The following is a 13,193-nucleotide window of genomic DNA, read 5'->3' on the forward strand; positions in this document are numbered from 1 at the left end:
CACAAAATGTCATCCCACAGCACTAAATGGTTTTCCAGCAGTTGGCCAACTATTTTCTTCATGGAAAAAAGCGCTGAACAAAAAAGTTCCACATCTGCTGCAGCTTTAATATCAAGCTTTGTCCAATGATGCCATTTAAAGTATTTTAACTATTTTGGTTTCCACTCTCAATTACCACCATACAATGATGATGCGTGATTGTTAAGAACACACAAACAGCTACATTCTCTCCTTCATATTATCTGCCACCAGTTAAAAGAGGCAAAATAATACAGGAGCATCCATCCATAGGGAGGAAACTGCCATCCTCTGCCAATTAGATGCATCCCTGTCTTGCCTGAGGAACTCTGTCTCACTTCCTTGCTTCACGGTAGGTCACATATTAATGAGGAGAATAAAGCTCAGTTCAGATACTGCACCACAACTCCTGGCTGAACAGTTACACTGACTTTAGCATGCCAACTTGTACATGAATACTTATTTTTGTCTCAGAACTAAAGAAGAACTTTGGAAAATTAACAACATCAGAGCCCCAGAGACATCTGATTCCTTTTACTTGCTGTAATGCCTGCTTATGTTCCTTATAATGCTCAATTCCTCTTCACTATTTAGATAGTTGATGTTCCCCAGCACCAATAAAATGAGGGAAAATAAGAATAGAGCTGAAAGACTTTTAGTCTTGTGGTCATACATGATATTTGGAGTACTGTGGGTCTCAGCAAGGAAAGATGACACAGTCCAATCAAGTTTAGGCTGGGCACGTAATGGGAATGGCAGCTCCCTTTTCCCTCAAAAAGGAAAATTCTGTGCAAGAAGAACAGAGAAAATAGAGGAGAAGGCTTTTTACACGTATTCCCGAGCCCTTTGCACTAAGAAGTCTCCTTCAACACCTCTCATTTATAAAGCTATTTAGGTTAATGTACCTCTGAGAACTCATTAGTGGAGGCAGCACAAACAGAAAGAACTGCAGAAATATTTTTGTTCAGGAAATCAGACAGCAACACAAAATACCTGGAGATTTATAGGAAACAAAACTGTTGCTAAATCATGTAATCAGGAAGGTATTGTGAGATGAAATGACATGTTGATCTCTGTCAAGCATTAGGGAAGAGAATGGGGAAAAAAAGCGCCTCTGTCTCTTATTTTTTTCCTTTGCTATCTCTTTCAAGTCTCTGAAATAGGGTTTACAAGATTGCAGAGGCTCAAAATTCACTCCTTACTGAGCTCTGCACTTCATACAAATCAGTGAAGAATGAAATGAGACCCCAGGGCTTCTTACTTGCCTTGACTGCTCAGTATCTCTGGAGATTTCTGACTGAATTTTAAGACAGTAATTTGTTCATTGGCTGTAGCTAAGTCACTTGATCTAAGAAGGACTATTAACTCCCCCTAATATTGTCTTTATTTGACTCCTAGATTCATCAGTAAGGAGCACAAAATAAGTGTAAGCTTCAGTATTTCTTTTTTCATCCTTCAACAGAACATGTATATTCCTTCTGCTGACATTAGGAGACCTTACTTTCTCACCTCCTCATAGTGCTTCAATGCCTCAAACCTTGCTGTCCATCAGATTGCATTATGAGGCAAAACTTTACTTGCCTTATTTCAGCAGCCTGCAGTAAGAAAAGCAAAAAACAAAGAAAAGGAGATAATTAGTTTATTCCTTTCCTTTCTTCCATCAGCATTATGCTATTAACAGCAAGAAAACTGTACTTTATTAAGGCTGTATTTATATACAAGCAAATCAATGAGGGGCTTTGTCTTGCATATTTCCTCTTGAAGTAGTTGCAAGCTGCAGAGTGAGTTTCCTAAATTCGTTTGAACCAGATAATTGCTTAAAACAGACAGGAAACAAGAGATAACTAAATCCCCACCACCTATGTGTCATTCTGACTCACAGCCCCAGCAAAGCAAACACTGAAGTCAGTGAGAGCCTTTCCATTGACACATGTAAGTTTTACCCTTTTACTCCCATCTAAAGTAGAAGGAGAGCAGATTATCTTCGTGATCCTCCAACCCACGTTTTCTTGTTCATATGGGCAAAATCAGCAGGAAAATAGCACATTTCACAGAGATCCAAGATGAAAGTTGCAGGGGGCATTGCGCTAATGGGAGAGATCAGGCTCCCAAGAGGTCCCACTGTTCTCTCTCAGCACTACCACACATTGCAGGATAATCTGGTAGTATTAGTCTAATTAGGTCCTGATGTTTGGTTTTTTGGTTTTTTTTCCTCCCATAACACAGAGTCAGTTTATTCCTCTTGTGCATTAACCAGAAAATAGTATGGCTACAATACAGTAGCAGTTCTTGACCTGCTGATAAGCATAAGTTACTTGAAAACCACAGGTAACCCATGCCTAAGCTCAAAATCTCAGGTGTATTCTGTCGTTTGCGTTCTCCTCAGGCTGCTGCTATCTTAGAGTGAAAATTTGGAGATGGTGAGCTTGTAGTGCATTGCTCAGCTCCTGAGTAAGTTATCTCAGATCCACTGAGTCCAGTACAACAGTGTTTACATATTCTCTGAATAGCCACAAGCTATTAAATGAAGTTTCACTACGGGACTGTAACAAGTACAAACAGTGGGACTGCGTCTTCATACTGGTCTAAAATCCTGGCATCATGCTCAATCAAACTGATCAGGCTGAATCATTGCTAAGCCTATGGATATAATCAATCAAAAGAGAATTCAGAATTGCACTTTGCAATATCATTTTAGGGGACTAGTTCTATGGCCCCATAATCCTTATGAAAATATAGCTATATTCACACAAATAGTGGTCTGCATATGATTAGCCAGGAAGCTAGTAAATGAAATGAAAAGTTTGACATTTTATATATTTTTGAAATTGAAGTATTTTGTATTATTTTTTTTAATTAAAAGTTTGAAATTGAATTTTTGGAATTCATCTAGACATTAGTTTGTTGCTGATGTGTAAGGAATATCATGGGCTGTGTGCACAAAAAATCAAATGGTAAGATATCAGGTATTACAAACTTAGAAAACATTGCTGAGCTCAGTACCTTGTACAGCCAAAATAAGGAGCCATACAAATTCTCACACTGGGAGCTCTCAAACACTATCATGGTCTATTTGAAACTGTAATACACACAAAAGACATGAATGATGAATACCTAAGCCAGAAAGCTGAGAGAGGCAAAATTGTCTGGAAACTATAAAACTAGAATTTGCTTAGCTGCATAACATTTGAGCCGAATCAAAGAGATTTGATGCCTCAAGTCTGCTAAAGCTTACAGATCTTAGAGCTTACTTTCCCTCCCCTGGAGTTACAGTATCAAAGAATTTGAGCTGCTATATCCACTTTTCATAGTTGATGTGGCAGGTACTGTCACATTCAGGATTTTTTTTTTAAAGTGACTGAGCCATCTGCAGAGAAACACCACGTAGGAATCTAGAAGGGCCGTGATCATGTACACCACTGCCTTAATGTATTGACACTGAAATGATTTTAAATCTCTGAAACACAGACCCTTACTGCTGTGGGAAATTCTACCAGAGTGCCTAAAGTACCCAAGAGTGTGAGTGGAAGCTCTACAAGGTACATTTCTCTTAGGAATTTTCCACTTTAAAAAAACCCGTAGCATTCATCATGATCAACATGCAAAGGTTATTAATCATTCCTACAGGTAACCAGAATGGCAGAGAATCAGTCCGTTCTGAAAAGAATGTATGAAGATTATTTTGATAGGCTGGCTCTTACTTTGTAGATGATCTTGATGTGTTTTTTCTTAAAAGCTAGCAGAGAATACATAAAAGAGTTGTTTCTACTGTTGGAAGTAAAAGGACAAAAATGTTTTGAAGGGATATTGTGAATGACACAATCAGTTATTAACTACTCAGAAAGCAGTTCGCTATCTCAATGGCTAATAAAGCTATTATTGAGGCTGTTATATAAGGAAGACCCTGAATTTGACTTGACTTTTACACTTCCCTCTTGGATACTATAACAGCTTGAGCTGCAATTCACCTGGGGAAGAATTTTGAGTGAGTGTTGATGCTTAGGGCAATTTCTTGTACAATCTACAACTGTGAAAGCCAAAAACCAGTTAGAGGGAACATGAGTTTTGTCCTGCTGTCTCTACTTTCTTCTGTCCTGTCTACTTTTTTCTTACCACAGGTGTACCTCCAAAACAGACGACAGAGAGCCATTTAGTAGGCTTTGTGTCCCTTGAAGCCTCTGCTTAATAAGAAAATCCATATCTTTCTGACTGTTCTGATTAGGTTCACCTAGCCAAATAATTTCCCTTCTTCTTTCATTGTGCTTTTTCTCATTTGCTTTTATGGCACTTCCTTTCTCCAAAGCACAGTCCCCTGCTGTGTTCACTGTTCTCTCTACTTTTCCCCCCTATTTTCCTCCCAATGTTTCTCCATTCATCTATTCACTTGCCTTTCATTTCCCCAGTACTGTACCCTTATGGACCTCCTGCTGTCTATGATATCCTATTACTTCTCCCCTGCTTTGTCAATAGATGTCATATTATATACAACAGGTTTGCAAGAAAATATTAATATAGTCAAGAGTACTAAAAGACATAACATTGCTGAAATACTGAAAGCCCAATGTCTTACAGGAACACAAGATCCCTTTTAGTAGGGGCTTTGATGCTGTGTGCTAGTGCTTTTCTTCTATTAAAATAATTTTTCAATTTAAAAATATCTAGAAATAGTGCTTAAATCCTGTACAGGATTTAAGGAATCTTTCAAATATCATTCATTATTTAGGAGGCCTTGAAAGTTCACAAAATAATTAATTCACAAGTTTCTGTCACCTCCCTATTACCAATGTTGCAATTTACTTATGGCTGATCTCTTTGTACTCAATTGGTATCTAAGGCAGGTCAGTGGTTTTCAACCTGTTTCTGACATGCTACAGAGACGTTTTACAGATTCTTCTCTATTTGATAACATATTTGATTTATATTTAATAATATTTATTAGATCTTGAACTGTTTTCTATATTAACACTGGCAGGAATATTTCTCTCAGTCTATCATATTGCACCCATTTTTATTATTTTCCCTTTCATTCCTATCTTAGTATTGGTTAAATGTAAATAATTCTCATGCAAACTTATTCATTAAAATGTTAATTTTTAACCATACCTAGTATCATCCTCTCAAAAAATGTCGGAAAATAGCTATCAGTTTATTGTATGACTTTGGAAGAGATCACGGAAGCTTTCTTCGCTGGGCTTGGCAGAAGTCTCATATGGCTGCAGCTCATATTAAATAATAATGACTTGTCTTTCATTAAGTTACTTCATTTTATGCTCTAAGTAATACATTGTTTTCTAGTGCTGTGATTGTAGGAGATGAGTGTGGAACTGGTCCTTTCCTGGGCTGATGGAAAATACAACCAAAATATAGTCAATTACTCTGTGATTCCCAGCCATACAAAAAATACAAGAAATAGCAGGTAAGCAAAGAAATCTTTTCAGTAAGTGCTACACACTGGGATCGACCACGTCTGACAGTCTTCTCCATACCAGGAGACTGCCCCAGCAGCATGTTACTCTGCCTTCCTGCTCCTCCATATCAGTGTTGCAGTGGGAAATGCTTTGTGGTATTTAAGTATGAATCAAACCTATGACATCTGACTTTTTTAAGCCACTCTCACATACCTGTGTTTTCCATTAAGGATGGACTATTCATAACCAGGTATTAATTCTTTCCACAGGGTGCTTGGACAGACTGCCTACAGCTCAGTGATCTGTGAGAGGCAACAGTCTACAGCCTTCAGATATAAGCTTAAGCCAGGTGCCCCAGAGAAAGTATAATACATTCTCTTCCTTCTGTGAAAAGGGCAGGACACCACTGAAGCCAAAAAGAAAACATTAACTTTTCTGCATACTGTCTCTAGAAAGTACCAAGTTACATTTGTTGGACCTTCCATCATGGAATGTTATCAGTTGCAGATGGATGGCCTTCAGACATCTGAGAATCTGTGAAGTAAATTGTATGCTGGCAGTTCTTTACAAAAAAACGTTATGAAAAGTGTTAATGATGAGAGCAGTTTTAGCACTTGTCTCTACTTTGACATTAAAGGAGCTGGGGATCAGAAGCAAGGAGCACAGACAGCAGGCAGAAAATGCTGATGAGAAACAGACAAGCAAATCAAGAGGAGAAAATAGCAGGGAAGAAGCTGGATGCAGAAAAAGAAAGGACAAGGGGTTCTGAAAGGCTATGGGGAACTGGAGGATAAGGAAGGGAATCTCCTTGGTTAGCTCTGGGCTATGTAAAATGGGAGGTAGGCTACCATCAGGCAGACATCCTATGCCCAACATGTTTTCAAATGTTAGAATGCTTCCAGAGAAAGTTCTTTTCTTTGGCAACAGGAAGGTGTCATTAAAAGTCTTCATGGTGACCTTTTTTACCCAACTTTAGACCCATAGAGTATTGTTTAAAGCTAGCAAACAGACTTAACCATGTGGCTTCTCTCCAGTGACAGACTGTAGAGAGAAAGTGGGAACTTACTTCTTTAAGCACCTAAAGTTTCACTGCAAGTTATGTGCCAAAGCTAAGCAGACAGATTGTCACACAAAGGCATTTTTAGTAGAATCTGGCTAGCAGGTTTAAATTCCCTTGTTCACAGTTGAGATCATCCTTTTTTTTGTTTTTTTTTTTGGTTTTTTTTACTGAAGACACAAAGAGGAAGGCATATATTCCTAGATTTCTCCAGTAAATGTGACTTGTTAGGTTCCAGATGTCAGCTTTCATCTCAGCTGCTGTCAGGAACACACTTCATTCTAGTGTAAAATGTTAGAATTACAGTATCAAACATGTGTAAAGTGTATGAGGAAAGGAACTGTGTAGTTTCTATCTTGTTAGCTAAAAATTATTCTTAGCACTAAATAAGGATTCATACAGTGATTAACAACAGATGCACCTTCCTATCATAGAGAAACCTTGGCCCAAGCTTCTCAAGTCCTAGACTCACTGACCTGCCTTCCTATTTTCCATGTGACTGCCTTTTAGCCATGTGTCAAATAACTATTCCTCCTGCCCAGACTACACTCAACTCTACTACAACACTACTACCCAACTCTACACAGGTTGAGGCTGTGCATTTCATACAGGTCAGCCTGAGAGAAGAGTAGAAAATATGATGGTACCAAACGCTAGGAACAGAAAGTGAACAAGCATAGGGATTTCTGTCATTCCCGTTTTCTTCATTGCTTCCTTACCAACAAAAGGGAATATGTTCCCATTTTGCCAGTCACACCAGTCTTCCTCCATTTGTTTTCCTTCATACGTGCCCAGATGTTCAGAAATCCTATAATTTCTGTTAAAAATACAGAACAAAGGAAGTCAGAGTCAGAGGCATTTTTCGTCTTCAGTCTTTTTTCTCAGAGAAGCAAAAGAGAGGTGTTTGCTGTCCTATGCATTGTCCTTTACCTGCTGCTAAGGCAATTTCTCTCCTGTCTTTTGGAAGTTTTGGTTCACTTTACACTAAGCAGGAATAAAATTCCTATGAGGGGTCTTCCTCCCTGTTCTCACATGTTAATGTTTCCAATGACTCATGTCAATACAAATTACGTGGTATGTATCAAACAGCCATCGTAGGAACTTGCAAGAACTGAAGGGATGGCAGCAAAGCAAATCTAACTCTCAAGTTCACTGCATGATCAGATTTGAAAATGTAAGGTATTTAGAGTTTATTGTGCAAAGCTGCACCAAACTTGTTATAAAATACCACATAGATAAATCAAAGCTAAATCAGGCAGGTCTGACAACTTCCTCCTTTCATTAAAGTAGATGTTTTAATAATTACTTTTAAATTAATATTTTTCCTATTGTTATTATTTTAAAAATCACTAACAACTCCTGTTAAATCTTTCTCTGCTTCCAGGTTATCATCAATGAAGTGTATATAAAACAGGTAATAAAACAGAAGGAAAGTTTTTTTTCAGGTAGCCAGTCCACTCTCATGAAAAATCATGAAAGAATGTAGCTTTTTGCTTATTGTTGATAAGAAAGCTCTCATCATATTCCATCCACATCCTAGCTGTACCTTCTTTCTCTGTGAGAAATGACGTGTGAAACACAAGTTTATGAAATTGAAAGAGTAGATGACATAGGCTGAGAGGGCACTAAGAAGTTTGGCTGATAGCAATGAGAATATCTTCATTTCTCCTTCTGTATTCCCATGGAAACGACAATGTCTGCATGTACTCTGACAATGTATAATGGAGTTAGAAAGCATATATTAATGGAAATTTCTGATAGCATAATTTAAATCTGGTCATGGCCCAAAGACTGGCTTCTGTCTAGCACAGACTAACAAATTCTATCTGTTTTCTTGATGTGCTTCTAGTAACTTATTTATTTTAGTAAACAAAAATGTTAACAGGTATATCAACAGTGAAAGCATCTGTTGTTCAAATGTATGTACAGTGTGTACAGAAAAAGTTCACCTGTAATTGATAAAATAACAGGTAGGCATATCCAGAGTGTAGATAATGAAACATGGAAGGGATCTATAAATCTATTTAAAGTTATGTGAAAGAAAACTAGATTTTTAAATTTTTTTAGAAGAGTTTATCTTTGAAAACTCTGCAGACTTGAGTAAACTATGTGAAATTATTTTGAAATACAGTCTCTAGATCTTATCTTGATATGCCTTAAAAATATGTTAGGAAAATGAAACTCCATATGCACAGACTCAGTTTAGACTTTTGCTTGTGAATTGTCTCAAATCAGTTCAAAGAGAAATGAGGCAAGTAATTTGAAAAATAAAAGCAGCATCTAGAAAAAAAATACTCTGCAACGATGACGCTAGAAGGCTTGGGTTGGGATCATTTTTGGGGGAATACATGGTAAATAATTCCTTGAAGCAATTAATATGGAGTCCATATAGGGAAGGAGACTCTGGGCAAAGTCAGACAGTCCCTCTGGAACATAAAGAGACATGATCATTTAGCATGAATTACTTTTTTGGCCCATAAGGAAGAAGAGGCACTTGCCATAGCATGCTGATATGTATCATTTCAGTTTGTGTGGGGAAAGATAAAGTAAATTTTCTTCTTCTTCTTGTACCTGCCAATATTTTAAGTTGTTATCATGTTTCAGAGTATTTTGCTCCTATGTGCCTGTCACTGGAGCAAGTGATGACAGACCTGTTTCATGTCTGACATCCAGCATCTTTTAACAGTACTTTGAAGAATGATTCACATCAACTCTATATGAGATTAGTCAGCTTGACAAATACAGCCCATCTACTCAATGAATGTCAGAGGCTCAGCCCTCTAAAACTCTGGACTTAACAGCTGTAGTCAAGCTTAGAGTGAAGGTCATAAATCTTCCAGGACTGGGGAAGCTGCAGTTTATTTGATAGCTGCAACTCACTGAGGACTGCATTGAACTCTCAGTGAAAAACTCATATTCTTCCAGGATATGACTTGGACCAAATCCAAAATCGTACTGTGTAGTTTAATTGAATGAGTGAAACACAATGTTGATTTGCCAGCTGTTATATTAAAACCCAGGCTTTTAATTCCTTGCTCACAAATTACTCTCTGCATGCAGGCAGGATGCAAGGACTGTTCCATTTAACACCCAGCAATTCAGAGCCTGTAGGGAGTTCCACTGCACACAATGGAAATACCTGGAATAAATAGCAAAACATTCTCTAGTATGTAAATGAAATACCTTCAGAGCTTTTAAGAAATAACACAGTCTTAAAGAGTACCAATTACATTCTGCAATGAAATATCTGCAAAACACATATGCATACATACATATGTTATAGTGAGATACTTTAGTCTGGTCTTGGACTACTAAGGTTTGTCTTCTACTAGTCTATTCCAATTTTGACTTAGAAAAAGGATTCATTCAAAATTCTCTTGCTTCACCCTGTCCAGTATCATGAATTCCAACAGCCTGTGCCCAATCTGGCATCTTTTAAAATGAACACTCTGAATTGCTGAAAATGTGACAGAACCTAGAACAAAGATTTAGGTAGGCAGAGAAACACAGCTTGAAGGCACATAATGGTGTTGAAATGTAGCTGTCATTTCCAAGTGGAAAGATTTGAAAATAATTCTTCACTTATCTGTCAGGATGGTTTAGATAAGTGAAGACCTGAGGAGGTCCAAGCTCTTAGTTTTTTAGTCTATTCTAAGAATGTGGCATTAGAAAGTTAACTTCTTTAGCAATTAGATAGTTTAGCCATATGGACAGTCATTTGCATCTTGAATAATGGATTGCAAGGTCAGATCCTGAAGACCACCATAGCTATTGTATTTGATTCAGTCAGCAATGCCACATTTTATAGTCCATATGTCATAATCCAGTTCCCTTTCATAACTGCATATGGCTAGATGCAACACTGTGCAACCTCTGAATGAAGATAGAGAAGGAAATTGGTTACCAAAGATACATACTTTATGTCATAACAGTTCATAATTTTTTTAAACCAACACCTTTAAAACCAAGACGATTTTATGTTCTCAATAGAATATTATAATAGAGGGATATTAGAGTTCATTTGCATATGTTAGGGTGTTAGGATAAATAAACCAAATTAAATCATTTGCTGTTGCATTTTACCTGGAGGTAAAATGTGCCTCTGGCCAAACATTCAAAGTTTAGGCCTGTTGCATTATTTAAAAAGCATTAGGCAACAGTTTTAAAGCCAACTTCGACACATATAACCCATATATTTATCTGAGGGAATAGCAATTTTGCAACAGAGACAAAATCCAGGATGCGGATTTTATATCCTGTAGCGAAACATCCCTTTTTGTCCTACCAATGCAACATATGCATTATGATTCAGTATTAAATTTCTATTTTAAAGAAACACGCATCTTCACGGGGTAGATGATGTGGTCATAACATCTACTCAGTAATTTCTATTCTTGTGTCCCTGTCACTTCTCATGCATCATGCACTCCTGAAAAGACAATTATTTTTATCCCTGGTAGTCCATTTATTGGAGGCCTTCAAAGATATCAGTAGATTGGTTTTCAACTATTATTTTCTCTGTTTTACAGAGAAATTCAGCAGACAAATAGGAATGTATGGATGCCCGTAGGAGTATTCCACATGGTACTGGATACTTTTCTATGCACCTGAATACTGTTCTAGATATCTTAATATTACTACAGTGGGAATTTAGACATTTAAAACACTTAGAGACACATATTTACATGCACTCTCATATAAATGATCTGAAACACGTTGTTGTACTTGCAGAAGACGCAGGCTAGGTCATAAGAAACTAGAAGAGGTACTTTGCTTTCAGATTTGCTTAAATTGACTTGGGCAAGTCATATAGGGGAAATACCTCACCAGTTTTTCTGTCTTTAATATGCTTTTGAACAATCTCTTGCAAAGTAATTCTTACAGTAACCTTGACCACCTTCCAGCATGAGCACTGAAAAAGACAGGATCTAATAACATTTTTCTTCTTGTATGTAGGGGCTAGTATATCCTCTTTTATGATCCAGCATTCTTTACTAGCTTATAAGGATCATCTGCATGCTCTTCTTTCTCCTGACAGACTCAGAACACAGCACAAACAACCTGATACACATTACTATTTTGAAAGCATCAAGAGCAGTGCTTCCAAGTATTATTAATTAGGAGGTATCACAGATTATGTTGGCCGTATGGACTCTTTGAAATTAAAGCCAAAGTGGAAATACAACCACAGTGGGCAAGAGCATTCTTGCACCCATGGACTCAAAAATCTCTGGATACAAATAGGAATAACAATGAGGAACACCATCTGCTGAAATAATCTCTTTATACACTATTGGCAGACCTGCAAAAAAGGAGGGGTAAGGAAGGCATGTGAAGAGTTTCTAGCCAAAATTTGGAGCTAGATAAAGGTAAAGACAGCAGATGTTGTCAGCACTTCACTCATGGGGTTTTGTTTTCCCAGCCACTATTTTTTAGCAGGAACTAGAAAACATCATTCAAAGGTCCCACTGAAATAACCTGGTACTTTTCAGCAGTCAGGTGTTAACAACACACAACTACATGCTGCTGTGAAATAAATTTAGATTCTAACAGAACCCAACTGCAATAATTGAGATGGAACTAATGTCTTTTGTGATATTTGCAGGGTAGGCTAAACTAAATGCTTTGCAGAGAAGAGAAGGGATATTTTCTCTGATAGAAGCATGGAAGTTCAGACCTCCATCATTTTAAACATTAGTCCTTGGAATACTGATAGTTGAGTTCACAAATACATAGAGGTTTGTCAGCTGAAAACCAAAATAAAATTCCTATTGAACATCTTTTCAAGTACCAGAGACATAAAGCAGATTTACAGAGCATCATACAGTTTTACAAAGGATTTAAAAGGAACACACAACAATGAATCTGTACCCCCATAAACACAGGTTTCTTATCAGTAAAAATCTGCAACTTTTGGCCTGCCCTGATAGCTCAGGGTGTAAGGAGTTACTGGCCTTGCCTTTGCCAGAGCTGACCTTAGCTTGCTTTGATGACTGTTGTGGTCAATGGACTGGCTAATGCATCTCCACTTATAACTTCATTTGCAGAGGTATTGCATGAGGCAAATGCCTGACAAATCTTGGTAGTCATTTTGGGGCAAGCAACAGCCCTCTGTGTCAGATGGGACACGTGGAGGCTTCTGTTCAGCTTTCACACTTCTTGCTGGAAAATATGTGAAATAATATCAAGGAGACACAAACAATTTGAAGGCTATTACTGATGAGACATCTCTGCATTAATTTGAACAATGAGCATATATTTTTTGACAGAATTAATTGTTAAAACTGTTAAGATATTAATTTGACTAAGAGTAAATGCTTAGTTTCAGGTATATGGCATGTTCCCCTCTTCTCATAACACTTGCAGTGTATCAAGACCATTTATTACCAATTTTATGCCCTCCTGGAACAGCACTTGAAAGACAATTATGAACACGTGAATACATTTCTGCTGAATTAGCCAGAGCATGCAACATGAGTTCTATGTTAGATTTATGTTGGTATGCTGACCTTATATCAACTGTGGAAAGACAGATGACACGTGATAAAACCTTATGTTAATAGCACAGAGTTAACATACTAGAAGTTTTGCATTAATTTCAGCCAGAACTGAAAGATTATATGGGATCAGCACTTTGCTCCTTGCAGCTGCAACATTTTGATCTGATACTGGAACCTGAAGACAGGCTTCTTTATCCTAAATTTGCAGCC

The 13,193-nt window shown here is 37.5% G+C and overlaps 1 long non-coding RNA gene across 1 annotated transcript; it reads right to left on the reverse strand.

Moving 5' to 3' along the window:
* Window positions 1-665: 665 nt before the first annotated feature.
* LOC116184333 (uncharacterized) lies at window positions 666-7,271 on the reverse strand. The gene is made up of 3 exons (XR_004149095.2): window positions 7,203-7,271; window positions 1,528-1,613; window positions 666-804 (listed from the first exon to the last, which is right to left on the reverse strand). It is a non-coding gene; the product is annotated as an uncharacterized LOC116184333 (long non-coding RNA).
* Window positions 7,272-13,193: the final 5,922 nt, after the last annotated feature.

Source organism: Lonchura striata, chromosome 2 (genome assembly GCF_046129695.1).
Source record: "Lonchura striata isolate bLonStr1 chromosome 2, bLonStr1.mat, whole genome shotgun sequence".
In the NCBI taxonomy this organism is placed as follows: Eukaryota; Metazoa; Chordata; class Aves; order Passeriformes; family Estrildidae; genus Lonchura; species Lonchura striata.